The sequence below is a fragment of the Lithobates pipiens genome, unplaced genomic scaffold, assembly GCF_037356315.1.
Source record: "Lithobates pipiens isolate NorthernLeopardFrog02 unplaced genomic scaffold, aLitPip1_a1.2 Scaffold_13, whole genome shotgun sequence".
In the NCBI taxonomy this organism is placed as follows: Eukaryota; Metazoa; Chordata; class Amphibia; order Anura; family Ranidae; genus Lithobates; species Lithobates pipiens.
Window position 1 is genome coordinate 81,128,870 of NW_027507718.1, and position 17,897 is coordinate 81,146,766.

The window sequence follows — 17,897 nt, forward strand, 5'->3', positions numbered from 1 at the left end:
GGTGATCAGTACAATGCATACATAGAATTAGCCCTATGTTGGTGGGAGCCCTGGGAATGGCAGAGCATAAGCAGCTGACTGGTCATGTTTCTCCTTTCTATGCTCTGTATGGGGAGGGGGCGTGCGAGTGGTAAGAGGGTGGAGATCACTTTAGTGTGACTTATCAGTCATTACCCTGATAGAGAGTACAGAGGCTGACTTTTCACAGCCACACTGCCTCTTGACCTCCCTGGCTAATCTGTCCTTATGAATGTAGAGGCAAGGCCGACTAGCCCTCTCCTGTGAGTATAAAAGCACCCCTATCCTTGTTTCTGCTGACTTGCACTATAAATGTTATTGTGTACTGTAAGACAATCATAATATGGCCATATATATTTTATAATGTCAGTATTGTTTTTCTGCAGTTAACTCTCGCCTGTCTTTGTAAATGCTGTTATCTCATGCTTTTTATTAGAAATGTTAGTGTATTTTTTTCTTAAGGTTACTATAATTATATAATGCATTTTACTGAATGTTTTAATCACTTTTCAGTTTTCATTGCAATGTCTTGAAAATAAACTGATGAAGCTTTTGCACGTGACCGTTCTGATACTTGCTAATGCACTAGTGTGTGGCTTTGTTGTGCTTCAGTCAAGTTAGAGACAGTACAGTTCAAGTATTCATGGCATTAGGGCCAGTTCACACCGTCTAGTGCGTTCTTCTTCTTTTTTTTTTTTTTTTTCTTTCTGCATCAAAAACGCACGAAAAGTAGGTTATATGGTTTTCAATGGCATAGTTCACACTAGTGCTCGCAGTTTTTTTTTTTTTTTTTTTTTTCCCTGCACTGGACTGTACTAGAACGCTGTAAAAAACAGACACACTGGAACTTTCCAGAACGCATCTACACGCACTGAGCACACATGTCCTTATTTAGACCCCTTTGACACTGGTGCGTTTTTAAGGCGCTTTAGCTTTAAAAAAAGCGCCTGTAAAGCGCTTGAAAGAAGCCTCATCTGCAGTCCCAATGCGAAAGCCTGAGTGCTTTAAGAGCCCTTTCACAATGTCAGCACCCGAAAAACGCTCGTAAAGCGCCGATTAAACTAGCAACACTTTACCAGCGTTTTTGGAGCGTTATTGGGGCCCTGCTAGTGGCCACATAAAGGGTTAAAAGCGCCCACAAAACGCTGCTGCCAATAGCGCTTTTCAGGCGTTTTACAGGCGCTTCCCATTGATTTCAATGGGAAGGGGCGCTTTAGGAGCGTTGTATTCACCGCTACAAAAGCGCTGCAAAGAAGCTGCTTGCAGGACTTTTTTTGACGCCCTGCCAGCGCAGCGCCTCGGTGTGAAAGCACTCAGGCTTTTACATTGGGATTGCAGTTGCGGCTTCTTTCAGGCGCTTTTTTTAAAGCTTAAGCGCCTAAAAAACGCTCCAGTGTGAAAGGGATCCCAGTGTGAAAGCACTCGGGCTTTTACATTGGGTTTGCAGTTGCAGCTTCTTTCAAGCGCTTTACAGGCACTTTTTTTAAAGCTAAAGCGCCTGGAAAAACCCCCGAAAAACACCCCAGTGTAAAAGGGGTCTTAGGGCCAGTCCACACCAGACGCAGTTCCGTTTAGTTCAGTGTGCTTTTTTTCTGCACTAAAAATGCATGCGCAATGTTTTCCATGTATGCCAATGGCTTTAGTTCACACCATGCAGTCAGTTTCTGGTGCAGAAACTGACCGGAACTGACTCTATTGGTTCAGAAATAATGGAACTGCATCTGGTGTGAACTGGCCCTAAGAAAAGGGGGGAAAATGCACTAGAATGCATCAAAAATGCGTATGTAGAAAAGCATCTGGAACGCATCCAGACTGCATTTCTATGGTGCGGACTGGCCCTCAAAAAGTTGTTTGCATGTGTTTATTGCTATCCAGCATGTATTAAACCATTTTTTTTACAAAGCTTTGGGGCCAGTTCACACCAGATGCAGTTCCTTGCAGTTCCGTTTTTTTTCTGAATCAATACAGTCAGTTTCCAGTCAGTTTCTGCACCAGAAACTGACCGGAAACTGACTGCGTGGTGTGAACTAGAGCCACTGAAATACATGGAAAACACTGTGCATGTATTTTTAGTGCAGAAAAAAAGCACACGGAACTGCGTCTGGTGTGAACTGGCCCTTAGGCTTCATGTACACGAGACGCTGTTAAACGCGTGTTCAGAGGCAGTTGGACACTTTTTTTCAACTGCCCCTGAACTCATTCAATATTATCCTATGTGTCTATGTACACGGTCTTGTTTTTTGCCGTTTTTATGCAGTTGCGTTTTAACCTCGTTTTTCCAGAAGCAAAAAAAATGGGTTCAGATGCAAAAGTTTCCACGTTTCAGACGCAAAACGCCGCTACCTCGTTTTGCCGCGTTTTCGTTTATAAGCGTTTTTAAAGGTGACCTATTTTTTTTTTTTTTTTTTTTTTTTTACATTAAAAATCTCAAATTATTGCAAATAATAAAAAACCATTAAAAAAATATTTTAAACAATTGCAATTGCAAGTGGACAATCCACAACTTGTGGCAAGTGGACAATCCACAACTTGTGGCAAGTGGACAATCCACAACTTGTGGCAGGTGACGTAGCAAGTGACCTGGCAGGTGACATGGCAAGTGGACAATCCACAACTTGTGGCAGGTGACGTGGCAAGTGGACCATCCACAACTTGTGGCAGGTGACGTGGCAAGTGGACCATCCACAACTTGTGGCAAGTGGACCATCCACAACTTGTGGCAGGTGACGTGGCAAGTGGACCATCCACAACTTGTGGCAGGTGACGTAGCAAGTGGACAATCCACAACTTGTGGCAAGTGGACAATCCACAACTTGTGGCAAGTGGACAATCCACAACTTGTGGCAGGTGACGTGGCAAGTGACGTGGCAAGTGGACAATCCACAACTTGTGGCAGGTGACGTGGCAAGTGGACAATCCACAACTTGTGGCAGGTGCCGTGGCAAGTGACACGTTAAATACAAGTACACTGCTGCTCTCACAGCTGCTGCTACTCACTCTAGTCTCACAAAATTGCTGAAATGGTTAATAATACTGTTTTTTGAGCTTGGGGAGGGTCTATGATGTTAGCTTAACTAAATGCTGCTAGACGCAAACGTGGTAAAACGCCGCTAAATCGCGACAAAACGGACGTTTCTAAACGCCGGTTTCAGCTTTTACAAACATGTCTAGCAGAGTTTGCATCTGCGTCTCGTGTGCATGAAGCCTTATTCCGCGTACACACGATCGGAATTCCGGACAGAAAAAGACAGATGAGAGCTTTTCATCAGAAAATGCGACCTTGTGTATGCTCCATCGGAATTTAGCTGTCCGAATTTCCGCCAGCCAAAAATTGATAGCATGTTCTCAATTTTCCCAATGGAAAAACTTTCTATCGGTAATTCTGATCGTGTGTATGCAATTCCGACACGCCAAAAATCACGCATGCTCAGATTCAACTACGAGACAGAAGCTATTAGCTACTGGCTATTGAACTTACTTTTTCTAGTCCCGTCGTACGTGTTGTACGTCACTGCATTATAAATGATCGGAATTTGATGTGACCGCGTGTAGGCAAGACAGCTTGAGCCAAATTCAGTCGGGAAAACCATCAGAGCTTTTTCTGACAAGAATTCCGATCGTGTGTACGTGGCATTAGAGTCCACAGAAACTGGTGGAAGTCTACCCTTTCAATATCGCTCATACTAAAAATGTTCACAAAGTGAAACCACTACAGGCTCGCATATGTGGCCGTTTGTTCAGGTTGAATCTGACCACACAAACGGCTGTGAGTTTTCTCTGCCAAAGTGGTTGTGGCTTACTTTATGGGAAAGAATAGAGAAAGGATTTGCAAGCCTGCCCAATCTTTCTCCTATCAAACTACGGCCCTCCAGCTGTTGCAGAACTACACGTCCCATGAGGCATTGTAAAAGTCTGACATTCACAGACATGACTAGGCATGATGGAGATTGTAGTTCCTGAGCAATTGGAGGGCCGTAGTTGAGACCCCCATTCTACATAATGGTCAGTTGGAGGGCATCTGCTGCTGCCAAAAGCTTTATAATGTTGCCTTATCTAGCCAAAATTAGCCCAATATATTGCTGATCATCATCTCATGTCATTAATCAACTTTTTTTTAATTTTTTATTTTGTTAACCTATTATAAAATGGTTGTAAACCTAGTGCTTGGTACATGTGTAGGCAATTGCCTTGTCTTTTACAAGTGATAGTGAAGTAACTGATCAATTCAGTCTAGTACTACTATTATCAGTTATGCATTCCTTTGTCTAGTCCCTATAGTTCAGCTAAGCCTCAAATACACCAAGCACATGTTATCGTTATATATCACAATATTATCACCATTGGCTATGAAATCAATACACGGTCTAAGATCAATTAAATCTCATTTATTTCCCAAGGAAATAAGAAAACGTGCATAAAGTTACAATAATACATAGCATACAATCAAAGTACAATATAAGCCATACTTATCCGACCTTCGCAGCTAAGCCTCATGATGGAAGTGAGAGAGGGGGCCGAACTCATGGTTGCAACCCTTTTTGTTAAACATACCTCAGCCATACCACACCCCATAGCCCATCCTACTTTTCCCGTAGACCAATCAGCGTCTCTGGGGCGTTTCCTCCCCCAGGCTAATTACCTCGTACAGTCCTGCCATACTTGGCCTCTGGGGGGCAGTGTCTGCCCATGAATTGCAACTGCTCCGACTGGATTGCCATCTTGTGGCTCGATCTCGGACGCCCCACCAGCTGTCCTTTGTCCTTGCAGACAAGCCGACACCATATTATCTTTGAAGTTCAGTACATTCCAGGTGGGCTGAATAGAACTCATTCTGCTATTCAAATTGTGTCACATTCCTTGCTTTTAAACATGTGAGACTGCCTGGCATCAATATGGCTGAGTTCGGCTGTACAAACAGCTGTGTAGATGTATAATACTAATTCCTGTCTGATTCCAACATATGCCGCTTTGCGCCTAAAAGGCGCATACCACCCTTCAGACACGGCTCCTTTTGAACAGTCCATAACTGTCTTAACGTGTGTGGTTCCCCAACCTGTGCTTCTGAACCAGTACCTGTGGCACCGTCCTTAGCTTGTGTAACGCGTGGTTGTTTCTAACGAGCGCTCCAGAGACATCTCTTATGGAACAGTACACAATTGTCTTACCACGCTGTGTTTTCAACGTGTGCAGAAACAGGTCCTATGGAGCAGTCCATAATTGTTTTACCATGTGATGTTTCCCAACACGTGCCGCTTTGCCACTGAGTAACACATCTCCACCATTCTTCAGCGACAGCTTCCATGTCACCATTCTGTACCTTGGGTATATTCAGGACGGCAGTACAGGCAAGGGGTGTCCATTCATTCACCATTCACCCGCACCCATTCCGAGCAACATATCACCCAGCTTTCAGACCCAGAGTCTTGAGGAGGGCCTTTCTTGCCCATATTACTAGCCTACAATACCCATAGGTCACACTCTACCACAAACATAAATCAACTTATTACCATAATATATACCTATATATGTATTGCGCATCCCGCTCCCAACCTCCTATAACCTTTTACTGTAAATACGGGTCGGGGTTAGGCAGGCTTGCTCGCAGCGGCGTTGCAGGGCTCTGACTTGGCAGCAACGTCTCCAATTTGTACACAGAGAGCTCACCGTCAAATCTTCCCTCAACTTGCATAGACAACTGGGAGACCCTTCTAGATAAATATCGCTTAACTACACATATAAGTTTACAACAATTACCAAACCCACACAATTCCACCCCTGTGCCTGGATTTCAGAGATCATGCCCATTGCATACCATGCACCTCTACCTACGGTTAGGTTCAAGGAACCCTCTAGTTCCATGACTAACACTACACCGGTATTCTTTAGGACAACGAAATAAACTCGCCTATGTCCTAAATAATACCTGGGTGCCTTCTTCCCAGCAATGATCTCTCCATCCAGAACACAGAGAGAAATAACTTCCCAACATTATTCGTTCATCCCCACGTATTAACCTGGCATACAAAGGACATCATGGTCATGCTTCCGACAAAGGGAAATATCCACCTGCCTCCAGCGTTCATCTTCTCTGATCACATGTGTGATATAGCCTCAAATGCAACAAGATAGAATCCCCAGTCAGTAAGCACATTGATGCCCCCAAATATACAGACCGAGTCTGCACTTCTGTATATGAGAACATACAGCATAACACCTTTCACAATCCAACTTAGTACAGCCCATACAGGCATTCGACCACTACTTTGGATTAGTGCAAGCAAAGTGTTTTGGCAAAATCTTACTGAGCGGTGATGCTAACTCATCAGGCCACTGCCCCTCATACAGAGACGGTACAATCAGCTAGATGTTGGCTGATATTTCCACCTGCCACAGAGTGCGCGCCAGAGCCAATGACAGGTTTCTGTCCTCCCTACCAACCTCTCAACATGGTTGACAAAATCCGGAGCCATTCTAACCTGAGTGTTTCTGTGACTTCATTGAATGTTATCAAGGACGCCACCAATATCCCGGGGTAACAAAGTCACGCTCCTTTTCTGAAGCTATGGCTGTGAGTTTGTTCCTCAGGAGGCTGATGTCCCCTCCATTAACAACACCCATCCCAGCTATTGTTCCCCCCCCAATATAGTGCTGAATACATCCCTCCTCTTTCGGGTTACTCCTCAGAAATAAGCATCCTGCATGGACTTGATCGCATCTCTGGGAGTAAGTCACTGGTACAATGGCCGCACTTGATTCAGTGTATACTCAGCACATATAGGGTGATAGGTTTTTTTCAACCACCGTGAGATGTTGCAGCGCCATGTGGTGAAGTCCTACGGTACCCTGGTAGCCAGCATTTGTTCCCTTTATTTTAACGGAGCATGCTCCTGTGTGCATTTACTGGCATTATCTGTGCAGGGTTTCAACTTCTCAGGTGAGACACCAACCGGGCGTATCTTCCTCATGTCTAGTTCTGGTGTCCCGCATGTCCTGTAACCGAAAGCTTCTCTCTAGGACCGCTAGGATTGAGACACCACCCCTACGAGGATGTTTTCACCCCATTGATGTGTCACCTGGCACCCTTTAGTCTGACCAACAGCTACCTTATTATGCATAAGCGCCAGTCTGCCTCCTGGGTACCTGCACCATATTAACTCCGTTACATCAATACATGTCATACATTAAAACCTTTCTTCTTTCAATTCCTCCTTCCAACAAAAAACACATATTTTACATTTTCATGTTCTGATGGATTGGATGTGTCATAATTCTTCCCCAACCTCCAACCCATTGCACATGTATAAATAACATGTGAGCATTCATCAGGAGAGACTTCAGCAAAAATATTTCACAAGTTCTCTTGCTAGGCACAGTCTTTAAGATTCAGCATTAGCACCAAATTGTCCATACCAAAAAAAAAAACAAGCATAATCTGAATCTTTCAAGTTTTTCCTTTTTCCCTCTCCTGATGTTTATCAGAACAAATTTGTGGTATGGTGTGGCACAGACAAACTGCCAACCAGATGATCATCTGTCATCCATGTTCCAGAAGCCTCTCCAATTCTCGCCCCACTTGGATTCTGGAAGTGAAAAACAAGAGCAGTATCAACTTCTTATCCACAATATCTGCTCGCTTACCATGTTTACTTATAGTTCCCTCCTTGGAGCCCAGGACCTCAGTATTCCTGGCTTCTGCAACTCTGACCAAACTATCCAAACAACCATGACCTCTTTAGGCTGAACCCATTGTAAAATGAATCCCCATGGTATGATCAAAAATGTTTAAAACTGAACGTCAGTGTTGCTTCTCAAAAACTTCAAATTTTACAAACTAAAAAAAAACAATGCATCTATCTGTATCTTTACGATGTATGCACTACCCCCTTTCAGGTGACTGGTTCTAACTGAGGGCATTGTCAATTCCCCCCCTTTCAGGTGGATTAGACCTACTACTTTTCCACCTGAATAAAAATATAACTAAAATAGAGGACTAAACCAATATCAAACAAAAAATATTTTTGAGAAAAAAAAAAAAAATTAACTAAAAAAAAAAAAAAAAAATGTAAAAAACTAAAAAATCTGGCCATGATCACACAAATAACATGACAAGACAACCATCATACAACAATGACAAACACTCAACTTTTAGTTGACAACATCCATGGACTTTTCTCCTGCAAAGAGTGCTCATTCCAATCTGAAATACAATTAGTTAATGGGGAAAACGAAAAACAAAACAAAGCATATGTATCATCACAACATTTTAGCTTCATTTGTAACTCTTTTTAGTACTATTTATTTTTCATTGTTTGCAAACAATTACTAACTAATGAGCTCATGGTACCATGTGATAATCGATTATGCATTTACAATAACCTAACCCATGTTCTGCTATATTTTATCACTGTTGTTCTCACTTTGACAGACCTGCAAACAAACGCAAATGTTAGTATCTAAAGCCATTTAACTTCTTCCATGGTCTGTGGAAAAAAAACACAAAGACAGTGATTACACACAATTATCATGACAATTGACTTTTTAAGTCCCCAAAGCCTTTCCCATTAATGCAATATAGTTGCCATACCTTTCTATACTACGCAGTGGTATTGGAAATCTTTGCCATATTACCCAAGAAAAATATCAATGCCATTTGTGTCCAATTACATACAAGCCAAAATGGTAGATTAGCCCAGGGCGCAAATATTGGAATGTTCATCCAGTCTTGTTGCTGGCTGTGCTTAGGGTGTGAACTGTCATTCCTTATCTCTCCTTCAGAACTGTGTAATTTGTCCTGGCTGCTATCTTTCATATCAGGCCTTTGAGTTACGCTGTCCCTGTCCTGGGTGGGGATTTTCATTGTAGGTACTTGTATTTCTGGGGTTTCCTGTTCAATGGTACCAATTTTAAGGACTTTATGAAATCTATGTCTATGCCTATTCCATTTACTATGTCTGAACTTTCTCTGCCTTCCTGTACCTCTGCTTATTACGGACACATCTGCCTTTGACCCATACTCCCTTTCCCTGGACTCTTGACAGAAGTCTCTGAGAATATTGACAAAATTTTGGTAGGATCTAGCATTCCTCAGAGCCATTCTAGTTGGATAGCTTACATAACACTTATTGGCCATTGAGTATATGAAACTTGCATCGTCCTCCAATAAGTCAGGACAGTTGAACACTTTCATATACAATGCAAGATACTCACTGCAGAACAAAATTGGGTCATCTCCTCTCCTAAATTTCATTTGTTGCAAATCACTCATACCATTATCACGACTGTCCACAATACGCTGCAACTCTTTCCTCCGCACCTCTGCATCTGCTACGTTATCCTTAACTTGTGCCGATAACTGACCTACCAAAACTTACATCAAACCTTTTTCATAGCCAGGAAACATTGACCAGAATATTCTTACCATGCTTGCAGCTCACTAAGTTCTGCTAACATTGTTTCCCCCAGTGCTATATTTGAGTAACCATGCGTCTATCTCCATTTTGACTCTAAGCAACTGTCCTACATATAGCTTTTTAGTTTCTAGACCCCGCATTTGCGTTTTACACGGGAAATGGGTTTGATTACTATGGGTTCCGTGCTGTGGATGGCTACCCCACCTGGCTGAATAACACACATGAAGCCTTGGGGTCGTTTTCGGGTATAATCTCCTTTCGATATCATTATTCGCCACCCGACAATATTTTGAAATGTGCCCCCCCGTTTTACACAAAAAACATTTTAGTTCTGTTTCCCTGCATAGGCCATTTTTTTAGCATATGGCGCTGGAAACCCACACTGCTGGATACTATTACTGCGATTGGAATGAACAGACTTTACACTTTCGTTGTCTGAGGAGTCGTCAGAAGTTTCAACTCCTGAGTCAATTTCAAGTGCAGTTATCCCACCTTTATTTGCCTGTTCCACATCGATTCCCATCACAGTAATATCATTTGCAGTGATAATAGCATACGGGTTTTCTTCATGTTTCACTTCTAGCTTTTCTGTACACTGAGCATGTGCGGAGGGTATCTCCACTATTGCACACTTGGAGGATAACTCCATTATGGCTGCTTGTGCCTTAAGCCTTGTGATAACCTGCAAATTCTCAGCCTCCCTTTGATTCAAAGAGGCAATGCAACTTTCTCTTAATTTACACGTTTGTTCTAATTCATCTAATCTCTGTTGCAATACACATTTCTCAGTCACTAATTGTTTAATCCGACTACAAGCAACTGCATCAGCCTTTTCAATCCTCGTTGCTATATCACTTACCTGTTCCATCACTTTTTCTCTATCAGCAAACCATTCTAATTCTTTTTGTTCCGCAATTTTTTTCGTTCTCATTAACATGCATAAGGCATTGGCCATTCTCTGTTTCCTGCCTTTTTTTGATTTTATTACTTATGAGACTGTTATGTGTATTACATTGTTTTAAAAGTTCATTGAATTGATATGTTAATTTACTTTCGTGAGTAAGTTGAAATCTAATCCCACCATGCTTGCTAATGAAACCTTCAATGGCTTCCATTGATATGCTAATTAGCCTATCCACACTACGGTTGCTTAGACAATAGAAACCAGACAAACAACCATATAACCCCCACAAAGACAGAGCTGTTTAAAAACTAGTCTACCTTCTAGTCCTACCAAAAAAAAAAAAAATAGATACGAACCGTTTAAATTTCCAGTGACTTGTGGTTCTACAGCATACAAGACACAAGGCACACTCTTAATGCCTTAGGCTGCAGGTTATTTTACCAGAGCTATTTCACTCTCACGTGGGTAGAAATAAAACCTATATTTCCCCCACTTTTTTTTTTTTTTTTTTTTTTTTTACACAAAAAAAAAAAAAAAAACCCCCAAAAAAAACAAATACAAATCCGTTCACCCACGAATTTCTTTAGGAGAACACACTCTTATTCAATGCCCTCCTATCCGATAGCAGGTCATTGGGAATTTCTATTGGGACAGAGTTTTTTTCACAATCACGTGGATATTTCCACTTTTCCATCAAAATTGTATGGTTTATCCTGTCAATCTGCGGTTATATCACATAACCAGGGATGATCAGTCCCTTATCTCGCCAGTGTGCCAATTTGCCCTCTGGTTACAAGTTTGCAGCAAACACAACAATACGTACATATATATATATATCAGTCACAGTTCTCACCAGGTTTTACGCGTGCGTTTATACCAGTGAAATATCTCACAGAATTTTCCTGCTCATCCAAGCGTGGTTTCAGAATTCGCGAGCCAGCGCCAATCTTGTCCACACTAGAGATGACTTTCAGTTCTGGGTGTCTGAGCATCTGTGCTTACAGGGACTCAAACAAAAATACCTTAGATTTTTGTGGATTCTGTGTAAAAATACGTTTTACACGCCTTCTGGGGTGCCAAATGAAGTAACTGATCAATTCAGTCTAGTACTACTATTATCAGTTATGTATTCCTTTGTCTAGTCCCTATAGTTCAGCTAAGCCTCAAATACGCCAAGCACATGTTATCGTTATATATCACAATATTATCACCATTGGCTATGAAATCAATACACGGTCTAAGATCAATTAAATCTCATTTATTTCCCAAGGAAATAAGAAAACGTGCATAAAGTTACAATAATACATAGCATACAATCAAAGTACAATATAAGCCATACTTATCCGACCTTCGCAGCTAAGCCTCATGATGGAAGTGAGAGAGGGGGCCGAACTCATGGTTGCAACCCTTTTTGTTAAACTTACCTCAGCCATACCACACCCCATAGCCCATCCTACTTTTCCCGTAGACCAATCAGCGTCTCTGGGGCGTTTCCTCCCCCAGGCTAATTACCTCGTACAGTCCTGCCATACTTGGCCTCTGGGGGGCAGTGTCTGCCCATGAATTGCAACTGCTCCGACTGGATTGCCATCTTGTGGCTCTATCTCAGACGCCCCACCAGTTGTCCTTTGTCCTTGCAGACAAGCCGGCACCATATTATCTTTGAAGTTCAGTACATTCCAGGTGGGCTGAATAGAACTCATTCTGCTATTCAAATTGTGTCACATTCCTTGCTTTTAAACATGTGAGACTGCCTGGCATCAATATGGCTGAGTTCGGCTGTACAAACAGATGTGTAGATGTATAATACTAATTCCTGTCTGATTCCAACAGATGGTCTCATAAACTTGTGTAAGCTGTTAAATATATGCTAAAGCCCAACAAAGGGCAACTAAAAAAATGATCTCTTGCACTGTGCCTGCACGGCAAGGGTTAATTACTTACACAATCCTCCACCCATCCGTGCAGCTTCTTTTTCCCCACTCTCCAGCAGTCTAACGTCCCAATGTCAAGACCAAAGCAGGTTCCATAGCCTTGGACCTGATGACAGTGAAGGACAGTCCAACACTAGCATGGGTGAGCGCCATCTGCTGAGGGAGCAGAGGATCAGTTAAGTAAGACTTTCTCCTGTCCCCTAAATAAAACAAGCTATTAACCCTTGCAGTGGGGCTGCATCTAATTTTTTAGTTGCCCAAAGTTATGCTTTAATGAGTTCATTGTCGCTCTCAATTTGCTTTTGAGTACATTGTTCTGGATTATCCATTGCTTTTTTTTATATTTATTTTTTCATATTTTATGGTTTTACTATTATTGGTTTTATTGCAGATGGTATTTTGTAAGCTTCAAATATCTTTTTCTTTACAGATGTGATGGTGCTCAGGGTGCCTGAATGGAAAGTAAATAGCTTTTCTTAATTTTATGTTAGCGATACTAAAGTCTTGCAGTGGTTTTGCACAGCGCAGCTCAGATGCTTCTCTTCTCGGGTCCCTTGCCAGCTCGCTTGGCCCCTCCCTCCTGCTCCCACAGGAAGCGGCTTACTATGGGGGCACCTAAACCGCTGCTCTGTGGGTCCATTCAGACATGGATCCATGGTTCAGCCCTGCCTCCCCACTCCTGATTGGCTCCTGCTGCTGTTAAAGTCAGTTAGCCAATGTCGCCGCTGTTGTGTCTTAGCCAATCAAAAGGGACAGCTGAGGCACTCATGCACATCACTGGATCGAGATGGGGCATGGGTACGTATTGGGGAGGTTGAGGGGTGCTGCTGCACATTGAAGGTTTTTTTTTATATTCATGCATTAACCTCTTCTGCTCTGCAGTTGGTTCATGGGGAAACTCTTGATGACAATAACTCACTGACTGAATTGATGCTTTGGTGGATTATGAGCAAGAGTAGTGGTCCTACAGACACTTCCAGTTTATGATCCTCCAGCTGTTTTAGGGCACCTTGCAGTGTTCCTGAAAATTTGGTCACTGATAACCCCCAGTCACTGTCCCCTGCTACAGTCTGCACACTTCTAATCTTTTTGGCTGCTCATTGGTATCTTAAATTTGGTTCTGTCGGGTTCTCCAGAAACTGCACTTTAATCTTGTACTCTGTTGACCCTTACTCTCAAGGTTGCCTTTCTCATTGCCATAATTTTCCATGAGGCAAGTCCTGTAGTTGGCGACCCTTTTGTTGTTCTACACAAAGACAAGTTTGTTTTTGTGGCCCGAAATCTCTCATGTTCCCTTGGTGGTCTCTCCCTTTCACCTTTTATTAGGACGTTGTTCACCATCTCTGTCCTGCACTAAATCCTGCTTCGGAAATTTCCTTCCTTTGTTGTCCAACTGTGGAATGCGCTGTTCAAGTCTATCATCTACAGCTCAGTTTTGACAGTGAAAATGCTGTGGAATCTCAATTGGTAGCCAGGGAGCATTGATGGAGCAACACCTTTAGTGTTTCATACAGTAAGGATACCATGTCATAGATGGTATTATTATAATTATTTTTAATTCTAATGTACACGGGACGTTTTTACAACCTCTCCTGAACGGTTTATCTTGCCGCATTTACATGCCACGTATAGCAGCGTTTTTCCACATTTGCATTTAGAAGCTTTTACTTTTCAAATACCCAAATATGAAAAACGCCTGTAAACAAAATGCGGCTAAACACAAGTTACCGTATTTACAAGCTGTTACAGGCATTTGGCCTTTGCTTTCCTATAAATGATTCTAAACTCGACTGCCTAGAAATTACTATAAATGACCCTGTGTACATGTACTGATAAGATAACATAAGAGTTCAGGGGCAGCTGAAAAAAAATGCCCAACTGCTCCTAAATGTCCATTTACCACAGCCTTTCTCAACCTTTTCAACACAGAGGCACCCTTGAAATAGTTCTCTGGTCTCGAGGAACCCCTGCTAAAAATTCGAACTCTACAGCTCATGATACAATAGTGAAAAGTATGGTGTAGCGCTTTAAATATAACACTCAATGAATCCAAAGTTCATATCTATAATGGGTGAATCCCAATATGTGGTCAAAGTAGAGTCCTTATCCATCAATCCATGAAAGAGAGAGAAGGGACCACCACCAACACCCGATATTACTGACTCTTACCGTCAGTGCATGTAATATATGCACATGGGGTCGAATTCTAAATGGCCAGATCTCCAGACTCTTCCTTATCCCAACTTAATTACTCAGCGTGGAATATATCGTCAGAGAGCAAAAATACACTTCTCTAAAATTCATCAGATGTATCCTCAAAAGCTCAATGGCCACATGTAAAAATGACAAAAAATGATTTCATTGCGCAGATATCATCATAAATTGATCGTTCTTTAATATAGAACTTCCAATAAAATTACACTCACATTTTTGGTGAAGTATATACAGCATGTAGATAAAACAACATCTAGCATGAAAGATGCAAACCACTCTCGCACTCCTTCACATGTCACAGGTCCCAGATACATTAGTGTGATGGTCAGTGGGAAGAAAGGTCCTTACACTTGTGGTCATTGGGAAGAATTGCCTCCTTACAGATGGCTAAAAAGAGCAATGGTGTGAGTGGGAACTTATCTGAGAGGCAGAAATTGCCCAATGTTGAAGGAACCCCTAGCAACCTCTGGAGGAACCCTAGGGTTCCACAGAACCCTGGTTGAGAATCACTGGTTTACCAGAAGCAGTGTACATGAAGCCTAAGGGGTCTATTTAAAAAGCAGCAGTGTGACCATACCACTGATTAAAAAATATTTACATATGTGCATGTGCTTCCATTGGCTTAGTGAGTCTGATGTTAGCTGAGTGCTATAAAATGAAATGTTGGACTAGAAAAAAAAACAAGGAGAGCCCTGTAGTACACATGAAAGGCTCTCTAAGGTAAGATATCTGCTGCCCATTATTGATCATTATTTATATTATAAATATCGAGTTGGTAACTATGTATAATACTAGTCTGTGCTTAAAGTGGTTGTAAACCCTTACAAACCACTTTGGCCTACAGGTAAGCCTAGATTAAGGCTTACCTGTAGGCCCAAGAAATATCTCCTAAACCTATACGGTTTAGGAGATATTTGCCCAAAGACAGGCACCGCTGTCTATGGCGCATGCGCCATAGACAGCGGCGCGCAGGCGCACTGAGCGCGGCATCGTTAATGATGAAGATGCCGCGCGTGTCGGCTCCCATGCACGGGAGTGACGTCATCGCGGCTTCGCTGAATGACAGCGGCGGAGCTGCGAGACCCCACCGAGAAGATGGATGCGCCGGACTACAGGGGACAGCGGTGACTTCGCTGGCTCCTGTGTCAGGTAAGTGATGCATAGTAGTCCATTATGCTTTACCTTTGCAGGGAATAAACCCATCAGGGTTTACTTCCTCTTTAAATCACAGTAATAGACTGTCTAATTAAACTGCAAGCCTTGGTCTCACGGTGTAAGGATGGCCATACATTATATCATTTTCTTGTACAGTTTTCCTTTTAGATTTGCCAAAAGCCATATAATATGAGGTCAAACCTAAACACTTTCAATTTGTATCCAATCAGGCAGACCATGCACACTACAAATACAAATATGAACAGAATATGTAGTCGTTGACATATAGAAGACAAACTGAGTATCATTAAAAACAACTTTATTATGTACCATTTAAAAATCTATTACACGACATTTCATAATTACTCTCCACGTTGGGGGGTTCACAACGTGGAAAGATTCCAATTACAGATCACATGTGGACTTGACGCATTTCAGGAATCTTTTAGGAGCACATGTCACCGAATTGGTACACTGGAACCCACTCCTGATCTTTAATAGACTAATATCAGCCAGTGGGGTACACTGAAATTCATGGCAAGTGTATGTTGCCCATAGAGGTGCAAATGAGTAAGCCATGGTGAAGCCACTGCCTCTCGGATGGAAAATTCTACATTCTATAAACCGCCAATTGTTTTCCCAATGGGGAACCATCCAGACCCAATGTGAGTGAGCCACCATAAAGACCACATGGTAGTCAAGGCATATATATTCCGAAGAGGGGGCTCTTGATAAGTAGGTCAAACTCAGTTCACATGAATCCAGCATGTAATGCACTACGTAGTTGAAGGTAAATCTAAAGGAGATTGTACTTTTTTTTTTTTTTTTTTTTTTTTTTTATAATATATGGTCAGATTAAAGTGGATGTAAACTTGATTTATGAAATTTGACCTGGGCACATTTTATCTGTACTGTTTACTTATCTCTCTCTACAAAGCACTAAGTCCCCTGCTGTTTCGTTCCTCTGTTATCAGTATAACTTCTGACAAGTTCTCTGTCAACCAAGATAAAACCAGCCTGAAATTTTGTGTCTGGGTGGTTGCTATAAATAGATTAGCAGAGAGCTTGTCTTGTCACCGCACAGCTCTGCAAGTATATTCGTTCCCCTGCCTATATGGAGGGGGGTTTGTTCCTTTCCTCCAATCAACTCTCACACAGTGTATTACAAGACTCCATTCCTACTGCTGAATGAGGAAGTAAAAATTGTAACACCATGTCAGAATTTTGAAAGAATATAGAAAGGGAAAGACAGCAGATATACATGTAAAAGTTATGTAGGGAGATTTGTTTCATCTGAGGCTGTTTGCTTCACTAGGCATAGAGGGGTTTACATCCACTTTAAGTCCATACTGAGCAGTACTAGTTTAAAGCCAGCTCATTTATTTGTACTGGTTTCCTTGCCATTTTACCTGTTTATCTAATGAATGTTACCTGCTGTCTGCTATTGGACTTGCTAGCTCCTGATGTCTGCAGTGTATTAGCAGACTTTGTGGCCTTGTAAAGCACCAATTTTAATTATGTGGTGTAACCTTAAAAGGCTGCTGTTACTGCCAGTAGAGGTGTCAGGACTGCTTTATAAAACAGTGTATGGAACGTTTTTACTACTTTTTTATATACAGTGGATATAAAATGTCTCAGGTTTTTGTGATGTTAAAAATGAGACCAAGATAAATTCAGAACTTTTTCCACCTTGTTCACACCATGCGATCCGATTCTTGTCCGAGTTTGCAGATCGCACTGCGATATGCGGACTGATCTGGGGGTGTCATTAACATTTCACTGACACTCCCAGCAGTCCGCATAGGGCAGTGTGAACTGCCGGCGGGAGGCATGCGATGTGGGAAAACGCTGCAGATTTGCGGCGTTCCCGCTTCGCTCCGGTGTGAACCTGGCCTTAAACTAATACTTTGTTGAAGCGCTTTTTGATTTTCTTACAGTACTCAGTCTTTTGGGGTAGGAGTCTATCAGCATGGCACATCTTGACTTGGCAATATTTGCCCACTCTTCTCTGCAAAAACACTCCAATCTGTCAGATTGCAAGGGTATCGCCTGTGCACAGCCCTCTTCAGCTCACCCCACAGATTTTCAATTGGATTCAGGTCTGGGCTTTGGCTGGGCCATTCCAAAACTTTAATCCTGTGGTGAAGCCATTCTTTTGTTGATTTGTATGTATGCTTTTGGTCATTGTCATGCTGAAAGATAAAGTTCCTCTTAATGTTCAGCTTTCTAGCAGAAGTCTGAAGGTATTGATTGGTATTTGGA

General features: G+C 42.1%; 1 protein-coding gene across 3 annotated transcripts in view; it reads left to right on the plus strand.

The window, feature by feature from the left end:
• Window positions 1–17,897, plus strand: part of ACO1 (aconitase 1) — a 93,282-nt gene that overhangs the window by 11,803 nt on the left and 63,582 nt on the right. The window contains exon 1 of one of the 3 annotated variants that reach the window (XM_077475243.1): window positions 142–281. The exons of the other annotated variants lie outside the window; for them this stretch is intronic. The gene's annotated coding sequence lies outside the window, so the exon portion shown is untranslated. Of the gene's footprint in view, window positions 1–141; window positions 282–17,897 lie in introns of those variants that run through there. 3 annotated transcript variants of the gene reach the window in all.